At 34.9% G+C, this 17,060-nt stretch overlaps 1 long non-coding RNA gene across 1 annotated transcript; it reads right to left on the bottom strand.

Annotated features, from left to right (window-relative positions):
• Positions 1 to 4,311: 4,311 nt before the first annotated feature.
• On the bottom strand, positions 4,312 to 16,021 carry LOC138710075 (uncharacterized). The gene is made up of 4 exons (XR_011335048.1): positions 15,990 to 16,021; positions 13,324 to 13,390; positions 10,190 to 10,284; positions 4,312 to 4,403 (listed from the first exon to the last, which is right to left on the bottom strand). It is a non-coding gene; the product is annotated as an uncharacterized lncRNA (long non-coding RNA).
• Between the last annotated feature and the right edge of the window lie 1,039 nt (positions 16,022 to 17,060).

A 17,060-nucleotide genomic window follows, 5' to 3' on the forward strand; every position in this document is an offset into this window, starting at 1 on the left:
TATCTCGTTCCTAAGACATTAATATATTATTATTAGGTAGGCCTACTGTAAACGCTAAGTTAAACTGGTTTGTCATACATCACTGCTTCGATAGGGTCTGGCGTTGCGGTCTGCTCCGAGAGTCTACCTAGATTGCTACGGAGAACGAGAGAAGCTCGCTATGACTTCACAGAGCATTGAATTGGAAGTGACTGTCATAAGTAATTATTTGAATTACGTTTATTTCAATCCCATATATCAGTTAAAAATTACGTTGAGAGAATGACGAACGGGGATCATGTACGGAGATCATTAGCGGGAGGAAATGTGAGTCCATTTGAGCTGATTAAAATGATGGGAATTTTTTGTTATAGAATTATTTCGGTTATAAGGAAAATTGCAGAGAGTCCAATTGTGATTTCTTCGACTTACCTCGCTATAACCAATTTTTTATTCTACCCGCGCTAAGTACCCTTACAGTTGACACAGAGATATCATCGATTACGACAACCAACTATGAAGGATGTACAGCTGTCAAAAAAAAAAGTGGCCGCTCTCCTGAAACAAAGTTCCCTTCGGGTATCTTCGCTACAATTCGGAGACAGGCGATGTTACATGTTGTTGGACCACGTTGCCTGATATCTACAGTTATAATTGAAGTATTCTGTGTGTAATCGATAGCGTAATGGTAGCGCTCAGGCCTCTTATTCATGAGGTCTTGCGTTCGACTACAACCACGTGCTTTTTATGTTCTTTTTTGTTCTGTTTTTGAGAGAGACAAACTAGACATAATGGCTCCTTTCTCTTTTATAATTATTTTAGTAATTAACATCAGGTTCATTAATATATTATGCCATGCCTTTACCGTTATGATATTGTGGCTGCAAATGGAAAGAAAATAGATTTTATTCTCAATAAAAATATCTTTCGTGGCATAAACAAAACAAATTTACTGGCGTCGGCCTTAAAACATTCAAACAATTAAGCGTTCAAAAAACAAAAAACAAAAAGCCACAATTCAATATTTAGTCTATCTTCCTCTTATCTCGATCATCTTGCAGTCGAGTGGGCATGGAATTGACTAGTCTTTGCAAATAGCGACTGTTTTTAGACACGATATTCCAGGCATTCTGAACATACGTAAGTGTTCTGTCTATGGGCAGGTCTTTCATTGCAAACCCAGCAATCTCCAATCTTTCCTATTTTCTGCCTTCCTCTTAGTCTCCGCATATGATCCACATATCCTAATGTCGTCTATTATTCTTTTCAACCAGAGACCCAACCAATTACTTTTTATCTTTGTAATCAGTTTCAGCATCATTCTTTATTCACTCATTTTTTCAAACACAATTTTATTTCTTATTCTATCTGTCCACTTCACACGCACCGTTCTTCTCCACATACACATTTCAAATGCTTCAATTCGTTTCTCTTCATTTCGTCGTAATGTCCATGTTCCTTCCCCATACAATGCCACACTCCACACAAAGCACTTCACTAGTCTCTTCCTTAGTTCTTTTTCCAGAGGTCCGCAGAAGATCCTTCTTCTTCTATTAAAAGCTTCCTTTGTTCATGTTTGCAGTTTTTCTTGGGAAGGATAGGCCTAAATGCGGTAACATCCCGTTGCTTTCCGCACACCACTATCTCTTTCGCATCTTATTAAATTCCAGGGGGCCCAAGCGTGGAGATGAGGAGAGTGGATTTGACTAATTGGGCCCTCCGGACTTCACCGAAAGTCACGGCAAGGGTTAAATATTAATTCTATCAGGATGTTTGACCCTATCAGAGATCGGGAAATCTCAATTAGCCTTTGCCCCCCGCATCCTGGACTAGCTTCTACGAATCATCAGAAAATCTTAGAGTGTGATTGGGCCAATTTTTCCGAAAATGTTTCCACACTTTTGCCCTCGTAGCTCAGCGGACGAACGTCGGAATTTAGATGTCAACGTCTCAGGTTCAATTCCTCGTTACTCCTTTTCATTTTATTGTGGTTCAAGATAGTATAATGTAATAATACAAAAAGAAAAACTAATACCAGTATTATGCAACTGGATTTTTCCAAACCTAATATTAAATTTATGTTATTTATATCGCTAAAGAACGATTACAATATAAATAACTTGAATATTATTTATACAGTATCACTAAAGAACGATAACACAATATAAATTATAATTATCGGTTTGTTTAATTAATATAAGATATTATATAATACGTATTTAATTATCTAAATAAAATAACCTATTTTACAAAGAAAGATGTTTATTTGTGTTATAATAATTACTTACATAAAATACAGATTATTTATATTGCGAAAGAACAATAACAATATAAATAACTTGAATATTATTTTATAATGCTAATGAAGGAAAACAATATAAATGATAACTTGAATATTATTTATATAGCTAAAGAACGATAACAATATAAAAAACCGTGAATATTATTCATATCGGAATTTCACAGATTTATTACAGATGTATTTAAGAAATTGTAGAAGAATAGTAATTAGTAACAGTGTCCTATTTATTCTTCTTGGAGCCAAATTTGTAACTTTTAAAAGTGTGGTTACTATGTTGAAGTGTATGTGTTGCAACGGCTGCTTGATTTGTTATGTATGTGAGTCAGTTATGGGATGCTTGATGTCGTTGCAATGTTTGATTATAGTTTGATTGTGTCTGTGTGACTATTGTGTATTCATTTATGATGTATGGTACGGAAAGCTGCATATTTGTGTTATAGAAGTGTTACGTATGTGTGTTGTTAATGTTTTTGTATGTTTCAAATTGATAACTGATATTTGTTTTGCAATCGCAATGCCTAATTTACGGATTGTTTATGTTTTGTTTACATCGCGTAAGCTAATTTAATTTTCTTTTCTATTTCTCTTTATGCTTATCTTTTTTGTGTATAAAACTATAGCCCTAACATACATATGTAAAATAGGGCTAACCCTCATTGGAGATACTGTAGCTACAATAGTAATAATTATTATTCATATCGTTATAAAACGATAACAGAATACAAATAATGACTTTAATTTTATTCATATCTCTAAAGAACGATAACAAAATATAAATAACGTGATATCCATAAAGAACGATAACTGGATATAAATGATAATTTGAATATCATTTACATCGCTAAAGAACGATTAAAAAATAAAATGAAAACTTGAAGAAGGGCCGAACCCAGAACCTTTGAATCATTAAACAAGCACTCTACCGCTGGTCTGCGAGGAGCAGATATGGAACACTTTCATAGTTCCGGAACTGCTTGTACAAGCACATGCATCGTGTAACATCGCCGCGACCCGAAGTGGATTTTGAAAATATTCGCTGTTCACGAGTGCGGCCACTTTTTTTTTGACAGCTGTACGTTATGTCCGTCATGTAGAACCGACTACAAGCAATGCACTCAACAAAAGACGTCCATAGTAAGGTGACTAATGTTTTAATATCGTGTGATATTCACAGTTAAATCATTCACAAAAAGCAATTATATATTTTAGCATAACTTGCATTTCGTCATATATAATTAGTTAGAATGTAATATTTTATCAGAAAACAACCCAGGTTTCAAATATCATATTTCAAAATGTTATGTTTTATTTAACGACGCTCGCAACTGCAGACATGACATGAGCCTGTCGCATTTAAGCACACTTAAATGCCATCGACCTGGCTCGGGATCGAACCCGCAACCTTGGGAATAGAAGGCCAGCGCTATACCAACTCGCCAACCAGGTCGACTATCATATTTCAGAACTGTACGGAATGAAGGAGAAAATAAACTGGCCACCTTACCCTATTATCACCTGGCTTAGTTGCCTTATAATTGGTGCCTTGTTATCACTTATGAGGTTTAGACTAGTGTCGTGCATTGCAGGCGCAATGTTCGGTTCAATTTTGTCGAGTATGTCGAAATTCGATATTCACCGATGATCGCTCTGCAGAAGGAGGTCTTTTGTGTGTGTTTCATCTTGTTAGAAAAGTATTCGCTGTCCTCCACTCCCACTCTTAGTGTCTTAACTGCTTAAGGATTTTAACACAGATCTTGCGATTAATGTTTCATATGAATTAAGACGAAGTTTTTTAATGTCTTGGTTGTCTGTCTCATATTGAGACATTGCAGGACACTAGTTCAGACCTTTCTTTGGACAGTTGACTAAACAAGAAGTAGAAACTAGGATCTTCAAGGAAGAATGCGAGTTGATTCCCACACCTTCTTTTCTACAGTTACATCAGGAAATTGACAAAATAGACACTGATAATATTTATAAAATCTGGCGTAACGGACACTACAGATAATTGTGGGATATTGATATTTTTAAGGAATAATAAATAAGAAGATGTGGTTTTATTTCAATGTATTTATTCACTGTTCTTATTTCAACTGGCATTGTTGTGGCAACACTTGGGTACCTGCAACAAAATAGAAATAGTATCCAATTGGTGCAAGAAACATTCAAGCTGATACAGTAAAGGTTTGCAATCTTGAACGGGAAATAGGAGATGCTCTACAGAAAATTTTAGATAGCGAAGTCAGAGTAAAGAAATGTCAACATAATCATGACTAACACTATCATTTGCTGTTTTCCATATTTTATAAATTTATTTACACTTATTATTAACATTTATGTACAATTATTTATGTTTATTATTTACATTTTAAAATTATTTTCATATAATTTACAAATTTGAGTTAACAACGTACTGTATGTACCGTGGTAACTTTTCGAATATTGGTACGAAATGATCTGTCGTTGACTCATATAATGTTTTGTAATCTGACAATGTAAATACGATAGACAGAACAACCTTGTGGACAATAGGCCAATAAAGAAAACATGACGGATTGCCTAATGCAAATAGTTATTACTTGCTTATTTACAAATGGCTTTTAAGAAACCCGAAAGGTTCATTATCGCCCTCACATAAGTCCCTATCCTGTGCAAGATTAATCCAGTCTCTATCATCAATTCATCATAATCCATCTCCCTCAATTCTATTTTAATATTATCCTCCCATCTACGTCTCGGCCTCCCCAAAAGTCTTTCCCCTGCGGCCTCCCAACTAACACTCTCTAAGCATTTCTGGATTCGCCCATACGTGTCACATGCTCTGCCCATCTCAAACGTCTGAATCTAATGTTCCTTGGAAATAGTTATTATAAATATTAAACTCAAATAGTAAATTTAAGTAATTAATATTAGTACTAGACGCTAGTGGATGTAATCTCTTGCAACTGTTGAGAGGAATAAAATGATACATTGTTAACTTGATTTATAAATTATATCAAAATAATTTCAAATACTTAAGTGAAAGCAAATAATAAGTGTAAAGAAATATAAATAATTATTGCAAGTAAGAGCAAATTTAAATAATAAATGTAGATAATATGCAAGACAGTAAGTGATAGTGATGGACATATTTAAGCACAAAACTCTTTAATCTGACTTGTAAGACCCAAATTCCTTATCTCAAAATGTTCTGTAGAGCATTCCCTATTTGTTGTTTAAATTTTGCACACTTTTACTGACTAACCTTGTATACCGGAGTTCAGCAAATAATATTAAAATGCAGGGAATATGAAGTAGTCAGTTACGCATTATGGTATGAAATGCAAATAGGCTAGATTAAAAGTAAATACTGATTAAACAGTTAAAAATTTATGTTTTGAGAGGACGCCAGACAGCAAAAAGTCGACGAGATGCGTGTTGCCGATCGGAATGACCACATCTAATTTGCATCCACGTGAAATTAGAGGAAATGAACGTATATCGTTTTGGTAATATTGAACGCAGGGGAAAATTAAGAGATAAGAATAGAAAGCATCAAAACATGTTGCAAAGGAAGCGGAAAATGATGTCGAAGTGGCTTTTCGTGGAAAATGTTCATTGTTACAGTTTAAATCGATTTTAATATATGAGATATGATATGATATAGTCTATGTCAGGCCTGCACAAGGTTTGCGCTCTCCGAGTCGGCTCACAGCTCATGAGCGGAAAGCAGATATTAGCTGCGCTCTGTATAAGAGTGGACTGGAAGAAGGGGTGGATCTCGTACAAAATGTACAAAAAAAGAAGTACTATTACGAGTGCTTATGAAATGAATTCCCGTTCAATGTTTGCAAAACTATCTTGGACTATTATTAATTAATAAAGAAATATTTATTTTACAGAAATAATAGAAATTCTATAGCTATTTAAATGTACAATATCATTTTGTTATATTTTTTATTTATCAGTACATCAAAACCGGGTTTTATGCTGTTGGCAGCTGAAAGGAACAGTAGCCTACTGATCGCAATGAAACATCAGTTACAGATGTTCGATGTTTGCCTTTATTAAAGTTGAATATAGAAAACAGTTGCTCACAAATATAAATGTTGAGCCAAACGTAACAATCTTTTTCACAGCCAGCCTGTGTAGTCGTGGATATTATTGCTAATGTTTAGTCTTGTAAAACTCAACCAGGCTAGTAGTATTATTCAAACGATCTTTAGCCTTTAGGTCACATTGAAGATCAATAAGTTCGAACTATAAATCGGTAAATGTTAAATGTTATGTTCCGTCTTTTAGATTCCTCCATACTGTACTGTAGCAGTAGGTAAGCAATGTAAAACAGTTACTGAGAATAGGCCTACACAATGCACTCAACTAGATAACTGAGTGGTCGTTTCCCTCTCCTCTACCCCTAGGCAAGTCTATGACATTCTGACGTATCTTCCTCTCCGTTTCGGCGAGCGGTAAATACAGCTCTCCCGCTCCGAAGGACGCGCGCGCTCGTTGAGCTCTGTTTGTGCAGGCCTGGTCTGTGATATATATGATATATGATATGATATGATATGATATGATATGATATGATATGATATGATATGATATGATATGATATGATATGATATGATATATGATATGATATGATATTATATGATATATGATATTATATGATATATGATATGATATGATAGGATATGATATACGATATGATATGATATGAGACAAAGAGAAAGGCAGAAAATAGGAAAGATTGGATAAAGCTGGGTTTGCAGTGAAAGACCTGCCCTTGGGTAGAACGAAGAATGAATGAATTAATTAATGAATGAGAGAAATGAATATATGATATGATATGATATGATATATGATATGATATGATATGATATGATATGATATGATATGATATGATATGATATGATATGATATGATATGATATCATATGATATGATATGATATATTCCGTGGCAACAATTACATCCATGTAATGTGGAACTCACAATTTTGTAACCGGTGTCACAAATATACCTTTTTTTGTAGACTCTCTTGTAATTTAGATTTATATATCATACTTACATTCTCTCATTATTATATCTTTTTCTTTCCCTAACACCCATTTACTATTTATTATAGTCTCTCGCTTCTGTTTCTAACTAAATTTTTCCATACTCCCACCTATAAGCCTAATTCAGTTCATTCAAAATTGATACATTTACAATTCCTTTCTTGATTTCCAGTTTACTTATATCGAACACTCACTGATTCTAATACTACTTGTTACTAATCCTCACTACACTATTATCCAATAGGGTCGTTATGTCTGTTTCTTGTGTACATTCCATTTTCTGAATTCACTTAGGCCTCTTTTCTCCATCATAAGCTTCGGTATCCTAGCTAGCCTCCCCCACTATAGGCCTACTCCTCGCCTATTTTCATTATCTCTATCGTTTCACTTAACATTCTACTACACTCCCCTAATTTATTATTTATTATACTTACAAAATCATCTATATCCTTAACCGTCGTTGGACCAGAATCGTCCACTTCACCCATTCCTGTTATAAACTAGTCTTCTTCTTTCTTTCCATCACTTCTCCTCCTTTCTGCCCTTGCACTCACAGAAACTCTTTCATCTCCTCTCTCGGCACTGACCTTCCTTCCCCCTAAACTATTTAATTCACTTTCCGAATCACTTTAATATATATGATAAATTTCGTGTGAATAATTACATTTTCGAAACTTGAAATGGAACAAAAAACAGGGAATAAACATCAATGGCAGAAGGCTAACAAATCTACGCTTCGCAGATGACATCATTCTATTCGCCAGATCAGCGCAAGCACTTCAAGAGATAGTAAACAAGCTAAACACCCAGAAAGGCCATAGGTCTGATTATGAACAGCGACAAAACGAAAATAATGACCAGTGGACAACAAACTTCAGTACAACTGGACGACACAGAACTACAATACGTCTCTAAATACAAGTACTTACGTCAACATGTAGCCTTCAAGCAGAACACCGACATAGAGATAAAAAGAAGAACATCGACTTGGAAGGTGTTCTGGTGTTCAAAATTCATATTGTTGGAAACAGTTACCGGTTGTTCTGTATGATTGTGAAACTTGGACTCTCACTTTGAGCGAGGAACAGAGATTGTTTGAGAATAGAGTTCTCAGGAAAATATTTGGGGCTTAAAGGGATGAAGTTACAGGAGACTGGAGAAAGTTACACAACACGTAACTGCACGTATTGTATTTTTCACCTGACATAATTAGGAACATTAAATCCAGACGTTTGAGATAGACAGGGCATGTAGCATGTATGGGCGAATTCAGAAATGCGTATATAGAGTGTTAGTTGGGAGGCCGGAGGGAAAAAGACCTTTGGGTAGGCCGAGACGTAGATGGAAGGATAATAATAAAATGTATTTCAGGGAGATGGGATATGATGATAGAGACTGGATTATTCTTGCACAGGAGAGGGACCGATGGGCTAATGTGAGGGCGGCAATGAACCTGCGGATTCCTTAAAAGCCATTTGTAAGTAAGTATTGTTGGACAAAGCAATCAACCACAAACTAAGGTTTGAGACTCTAGAGACCTGCATCCTATTAGTAATCCTAGATCAGTGTCAGACAAAGGCCCTGTCTACGAAGCAATATGCAGCGATCCAAACTTGCCAGAGAAAGATGCAGAGAAAAATATTAGGAGTCACGCGAAAAGACAAGCACCCTAACGACAGTCTACAAAAACTGCCCAACACATCCGATGCAGCAGAACGTGCCATGATGTCGAAGTGGACGTGGGGGTTGGGCACGTGACGAGAATGAAGCACTCAAGATGGATGCACGCGATCACCATGTGGGACCCATACATCGGAAGAAGGAACCAGGGAAGACCACGATCCAGATGGGCGGATATGTTTGTGAAGACGACGGGCAAACAGTGGTCAAGAAAAGCAAGGGACAGATCTGAGTGGAAAGAACTAGGACTAATACGAACTAGAAATAGTTAAGTGTGTTAGTGTATAGTGTTAATAGGTTACAATGACGACTCGTGCTAGATATTAGGTATACATTAGTTTTAAAGGTATACAGATCGACAAAGTAAAATATCGCCTGGAATGGCTCACTAAGCGAGTAAAAACGAGCCACCCCTTTTATAGAAGGCCTTTGCCCTTCACGGGACATAATGGCTAAATTCATTCATTCATTCAATTACATTCGTGTAATGTGGACCTGATAATTTTGTATAAGGTGCCGCAATTACATTCATTACAGACACATTTTCATTTATTGCTATTTTTATTTAAGTTCTCTCTTTTTAAAAATCTATCCTTTCCCTCCTTGACTTCTCATAGAATTTTTATGCATAAGCACTGCTTTAGATCAATCATGTGCAGTGCAGATTGTGCACTCGCTATTACTTTCTGTCTTGCTGCGATGCTGACACTCTACATCTATCCTCTTCTTTTCTATTCTTTTTTTATAACCTCATAGCTATAACACGGTCTAGTATGTACAGTCACGAAGCTTGAGTTGTGAGGGTGCTAGGAACAATAGACTGTGCCGATACTATTTCGCATTGTCTGTAATGAGACGATATTAGCGATGCTAGTGGTTAGCAACTATCTATGGATGCATATTTACTACGTATTGAGCTTCGTGACTGTATGTACTAGACTGTGGCTATAGCCTAGCTTATTTATTTTACGATTCTTCGTACTCATTACTCTATTTTCTTCCAGTTAATTTCAACATATAATTGAAATCTAGGTATCCACTGAGCTATTCAGTTTTACTCCCAGTAGAATGTAATACTCAAGTTATTATTAAGGAATTTCCAAATATTTGTTATATTCACAATCACAGTTCGTACGAAAGTACTTATTTCTAATCACAAATAAATAATGAGGCATGGATTATAGGCCCACCTATTGGCCACGAAACGCTCCTAATAACACTAACGAGGACTTGGTTCAGGTTCAGGGTCATCATCACCATCCGGTCTTGCTGCCACCATGACACTCTGCAACAAATAGCAGCGGAACATGAATGATAAATGTTTCTTAATTATAAGGATAGAGAGTGACACATAATGTAAACAAAGTCTCATGAATATGAATTATCTTTCTCGTTATGCGGTCCACGAATTTAATAAAGGACTAGCCTAGTTCTTAGTTGTGATTAATTGTAGGCCTATTCTTGTCTATATTTTCTTTTATTTAGCTGTCACTCAAAGAGTAAAAAAAATGAAGTCACTCAATATTCATCCAAATAATGAGAGGAAAATTTTGTTTTTTCACAAATGAAAGCATTAGCGAAATGTAAGTTGATTAACTAAGTATAAATATGCAATTAATTAAAAAGTACATAATAAGATAAATATTAAAATATTTCAATTAATCAGTTAAATTGTAATTATATGAAAAGAATTACGGGAAATAGTACATTTAGAGAACATCTTGGGTAGAGCTTTGAAGTATGCTTTGTCGTTATGCTTTCCACGAATTTAACAAAAGTGTAGCCTAGCTCTTAGTTAATTGTAGCCCTATTCTTGTGTACATTTTATTTCATTTAGCTGTCACTCAGAGAGTAAAAAATGAAGTCACTTAATATGCACCCAAAGAATGAGAGAAAATTTTGTTTTTCACATTACAAATGGAGACATTATCAAAATTATAACATTATTGACTATACAGTTAATTAAAAAACGTACTAAGATACAGTACTTAACAAAAGTTTAAGACCATGAGCAAGTTTCATATCATTATTTTCTGGTCCTATATTTTTGTTTCTATTTCCCTCATGAATATTTTGTCAATTATTTGGACTGTGAGATATCTATCGACGCAAAGAAAGTAAAATTATGACATTTAGTTTTCGAGTTATGATTTTAATGAAATATTTTGTTACTGTAAAAAATGTTACATTTATAATTACGGAATAATTTATTCATGCTAAACCAACATGTTTATTGTAGTGATGATTTTTTTCAAGCAATTTGAGAAGTGTGAGAACACATTGGCACCAGAAAGAAAAATTTAAAAAATTTTATTTTCGTTTTATAATTTTTTGCATATTTTTCCAAAATAAGGAAAATAATAGTAGAAATAACGTTAAGTAAAGGCATTCATAGCTTCATTGTGGAATAAGCTAACGTAACCGGACCTACGCCAATCGAAAGTACGAAATCACGTACTTTCGATTGGCGTAGGTCCGGTTACGTTAGCTTATTCCATAGTGAAGTTATGAATGCCTTTACTTAACTTTATTTCTACTATTATTTTCCTTATTTTGGAAAAATATGCAAAAAATTATAAAACGAAAATAAAATTTTTTAAATTTTTCTTTCTGGTGCCAATGTGTTCTCACACTTCTCAAATTGCTTGAAAAAAATCATCACTTCAATAAAGATGTTGGTTTAGCATGAATAAATTATTCCGTAATTATAAATGTAGCATTTTTTACAGTAACAAAATATTTCATTAAAATCATAACTCGAAAACTAAATGTCATAGTTTTAATTTCTTTGCGTCGATAGATGTCTCACAGTCCAAATAATTGACAAAATATTCATGAGGGAAATAGAAACAAAAATATAGGACCAGGAAATAATTATATGAAATTTGCTCATGGTCTTAAACTTTTGTTAAGTACTGTATTATAATCAATGCAAATATAATTTTAATTACTTATTAGAATTGTAATTAGACGAAGACAATTATGGGAAGTAGTGTATCTAGAGAGCCTCTTAGTTAGGGCTACAATGCTTAGTTGTTATACTTATAACCAAGAATACAACGATGTAAGATCAACCAAGTTGTGTTTGTGAGAAAATAATAATAATAATAATAATAATAATAATAATAATAATAATGATAATGATTATAATAGGCTTACTACTACTACTACTACTACTACTACTACTACCCCTAATTAATTATAATGGTAATAATAGGTATAATAGGCTTACTACTACGACTACTACTACTATAATATAATAATAATTCGTGGCGCTACAGCCCGTGAAGGAACTAGACCGACCAGCCGGCTACTGGCCTCACGCTCAAATGCCGAAGCAGAGGTGGACGATCATCCAACCAGAATGGAGGTATCGTGTGGTTAGCATGATGATCCCCCCAGCCGTTATAGCTGGCCTTCACAACCGGATTTCGCTGCCTATCGTACCTCCAAAAGTGCATCACGATGCTGGGTGGGCAACGGTTCCGTACAATGGCCGAAATTTCATGAGAAAATTTCTTCCCCCATGAGGACTCGAACCAGCGCGCATTCCGTAACGCGGGTCCTAGACAGGATGCCTTAGACCACGACGCCACGGCACTGGACACTACTACTACTACTACTACTACTACTACTACTACTACTACTACTACTACTACTACTACTACTACCACCACTGATAATATAATAATAATAATAATAATAATAATAATAATAATAGGCCTAATAATAAATAGTACTAGCAGGCATAATAGGCTTACTACTGATGATGATGATGATAATAATAATAATAATAATAGTAATAATAATAATAATAATAATAATAATAATAATAATAATAATAATAAAGGTAATGGTATTGGTGATAGTGGGCTAATAGTAATAATAATAATAATGATATGGAAATTGGCTCGCGTATACAAAGTGTTCTCCAAATATAATTTATTTACAATTGATTTTGAATATTTGAAGAACAGATAATCTTAATAAATACCAAGAAGGGATTGTCTTTTCTGGCTTTTATAATAGCACTAGTTTAACTGCTTTCCAATGCAAATTCCTAAATTTCACTGATACTGAAACCCGGAACGCCTGCGTGAATAGCTGGTACGTCTAAATCAGTCTGTCACAAAGAGTCAGAATTTATAGTTACATGGGAACTGGAACTGGAATATTTGTACAGTAATGCCAGAATTAGCATTAAGGTTTGATATGCTATATCACAACATAAGGCGCCTCTCAGATATTTCAGTTTTATAACTTTCAGAAAGCTTTAGGTGCAGAAAATAAACTATTTCCAAAGTGGCGGAGACTTTGATCTTACCTGCATGGCGAGGATAGTTGCAGCAAGGGCAAACACCAAGAGTGTACGAATCATTTTGTAGGAGAGCCTAGAATTGAAAGTGATTGTTTAGGGTCACATATTTCTCATATTTTTTCAACCAGGAAAGTAATGAAGGTAAATGGATAGTGTTTTACAGAACGGAAACTGTGGTAATATGCTACAAATGCAAGCAAAGATAGTTACAATTAAAATTCTACAAAATATAACTTTTAACGGTCAATTTTGACTGCCGAGAATTTTAAGTTGGTGGACCAGCTGATCTCGGACTGGAAGTTTCCGAGCTCAGTTCCATGTGGTGGCGGGAATTTTCTAGTTGACATTCCTTCAGAACAGAACCGAAATCTAAGAAACGTCGTGTCGAATTAAGTACCTTGTGTTTCTTGGGGGTTGAAATGCGGTTGGAGCGCGGTACCTAACACGCTATGTCATTTAATGCTGACGTCATGAAAGCATGGGATTTACCTTCATGTGCTCTACATTTTCACGACCTCTGAAAGAGATACCTTCAACTTGTTACCTTTATATTATCGTATAATGAAATGACCTTACAAACGAAACAACTCCTGCAAAGGAAAGTATTTTTAAATAACATATGGAATTTAGGGTAATGAGTTCACAGTATAGGCCTATTGTGACCTTTGCGTCACATAATTTGTTTAGAGTGTTACAGAGTTGATTTATAGATTTTTAACACTTTTTAACATTATGCCTAACTTTGCCTTTCAAACTAATCTGTGGTTAATTTAAGAATGAAATTGTGTATGCTAAACTGACGCACATGGAGTAGGATTTAATTATCACCATTCTGCCTCTACAGTGACGTAATAGTCTGTTATGAATAAATTTCAGGCTGGAATTACATGCGATTTAAGAATTGTTATTTATTAAAGAAAATATTGGTCACTGTGACAAGAATAGTTACGTTATAGAAATGGGTACTAACGTTTCTTTCCTTGATTTTCTTATACAGAGTGAACCGTAAGTAATGTCATTAATTTCAGGAAGTTATTCTTTGAGGTATTTGAGACAAAGGAGTTTAATGCAATTTTGCTGGCTTTTGCGTCCTTTGGCTATAAAAATTGTTTTATATTAAATATTTAATAACTTGTTTTGGAAAGGTCATCGCTTTATTTCTCAATATTCTCAGTCAATTTAAGAGAGCAGTATATTATGAGAATAAACGATTCAAAGAATTTTAGTTTTGTCCTTCAAATGTGCGGAAATTTGATCCGAACAAATGTAACTTTTCGTTTTCCAAAGGAGTTTTAACATTTGTTTGAGTCAAATTTCTGTATATTTAAAGGACAAAACAAAAATGATTTTTCCGTATGATTTTAGCACAGCTGCGAGAGAGGATCACGCATGCAGTCTCTGGTATCGACCGTGAGATGTTGGGACGTGTATGGCAGGAACTGGAGTATAGGATTGATGTTTGCCGCGTCACCGATGGTGGGCATACGGAACTCCTGCAAGGTATGTGCGAAACTTTGGTAGGCTAGATACTCTATCCTCTGATACAAATGTTTCCGTTATATCTGTCATAGTAACTGTTCTATAGGTCCCCGAAACCCCGGAAAGACTTTAGAATCGCCCTGTGCGGAAGTAGGATGTTTATGAAACAAATATATTTTAATTTTAATTTTTTGTTTATTAATATATACGTAGCTACTAATGGCATATAGTCTACATGTTAAATGGCGAAACCTGCAATTACATACTAAAATCAGTCAGTATTTTTCATAGGGAAATTGCAGGAGTACAACAGTATGTTTTCTGATAGCAATTTATAAGCGCATTATATTTGTTAAATCGGTTTCGGATATTGAGCGGGGTTGTCATAATTCTGTTGTATGTTTTAGCCCAGATCACATATAGATTGCTCATTTCTATCTTAAAATCGGTTCACTTTGAAGAGAACAACCGCCAGGATCGTCATCCGTCCGCCCTAAACGAACACGAGATGTCAGTATAGTCGCTAATGCAATTCAAATGGGAGTTATGACGTGACTCTTTATGTAACAACTAGATGGCAGCATAGTAAACCTAACAAAAGTTGTTACCGTCAAAGCCTATAACGCCGAGCAATCTGGGTATATATGATGTAGGTTTTTAGTGATGTTATTTTGCGCGGAATTTACGTGACTATATTCAGCAACAATGACTTGCACGAAGCACAGAGTTAAATGGCTAATGGAATGATAACTAAGAATTATACATTTCATATTACCTCATAAGACATTCTTGTCAGTTAAACTTTATAAAATAACATTAATCATGTTGAAATTTATTATGAAAATGGAATAGAATCTATATGCGAGAGGTGATATTGCTTAATCCATTAAGTTAAAAAACTATTATATACATTTATAATTGAGGACATGAAATTTTGCTGAGAAAATTAAGTGTTTAAATTTGATGATGGAAAAGTTCAACAGCTTAGGAATCGCAAAGCAAGTAAAGAATATTCTCTCGAAGACAAAAATAAGTAATATATTTGAAACAAGGAAGAAATTATTGCAAAGGTAGGCTTTTAAGAATAATGGAGTAGAGGAGAATATTCTGAAACTTATTTTAACATACAAAATAAAGCTAGAAGTTAATGGAGTAGGATAGAACACAATGAAATCGAATAGAAGTGCTCTCACCTGAAGTTGCTTTGCTTCTGGTATTGATATGGTTACACAATGTGACGACGACTTATATACTTGCATGGGCCAAAAAGTCCTGTGAACAAGAACGACACATGTTAAACTGAAAGTAGAACGAATGAGTTGCTTTGCTTTTCAGAGTCCATATAAATGACATAATATACAAAGTTTCATTATTTTTCTTTGTTATATCAATGGAATGTTCGTTACTCGTATTTCCAATCTCGGCATGGAAGAGTTAGGAGACGCTTTGTCAACTAACACTTTGTCATGAAATGGTTCAGAAATAAAGTTAGGCTCTAAGTGCGATTTATGTACTAATTTAATTTAAGATTTTGATGTCCTCTTCAGTATTGGAACACCATAACTGTGTTGGGGCTTTATTTTTCAATAGATTTTTAGTAGACTTTGCAGTTTTAAATGAAATACTGGGTATATCTTGATGAGACCAAGAAGTTTTGTCATCTGTTAGAAAACTATATTTAGACATACCGTGTTAAGGAACCCACAGACTTTGATGTTTCGTTTCTACAGTACAGAGGTGATGTGTGACAGCTACTCGCCGTCACAGCTTCAAACTGTGACAGCTCTGGAGAAATCGCTGTGATAGATAAAAGCGATTTTGTTAGAGTATGATTTTTGTGTTCGGATGATTTTTGGCGATTGTGGGGCTCTGTTTGCTGTCTTTCCAAGTCGTCTACAACCCAGTATCAATGCCATTTACTTATCTCGGAACAAACTACGAGGAATACTTCTGTTTCTCATCACGAGCTGACATGTTTATGTTTATTGCCATTTTCCAGTAAAGGAAATCATAAACGGAGTGGAAGAAGCCATCTACAAACTCCCTACCGACGCTGCAGAAGAGATTCGCAGGTACATCTGTGTGGTCCTCAAAAGGGCCGATAGAGCCAAACCTATATCGCAAGGGCAGAACATCAAGCACGATGAAAGTATTGTGGTACTGTCCTTAGCGGGAAGGCCACCTGATAGCTTATGTACTGGCCTAGACATGGTCCCACGGCACTTATTTATGTGGTAGCTATTATATTGCTCCATTTTTTTGGC

The sequence above is a fragment of the Periplaneta americana genome, chromosome 12, assembly GCF_040183065.1.
Source record: "Periplaneta americana isolate PAMFEO1 chromosome 12, P.americana_PAMFEO1_priV1, whole genome shotgun sequence".
Taxonomy (NCBI): domain Eukaryota; kingdom Metazoa; phylum Arthropoda; class Insecta; order Blattodea; family Blattidae; genus Periplaneta; species Periplaneta americana.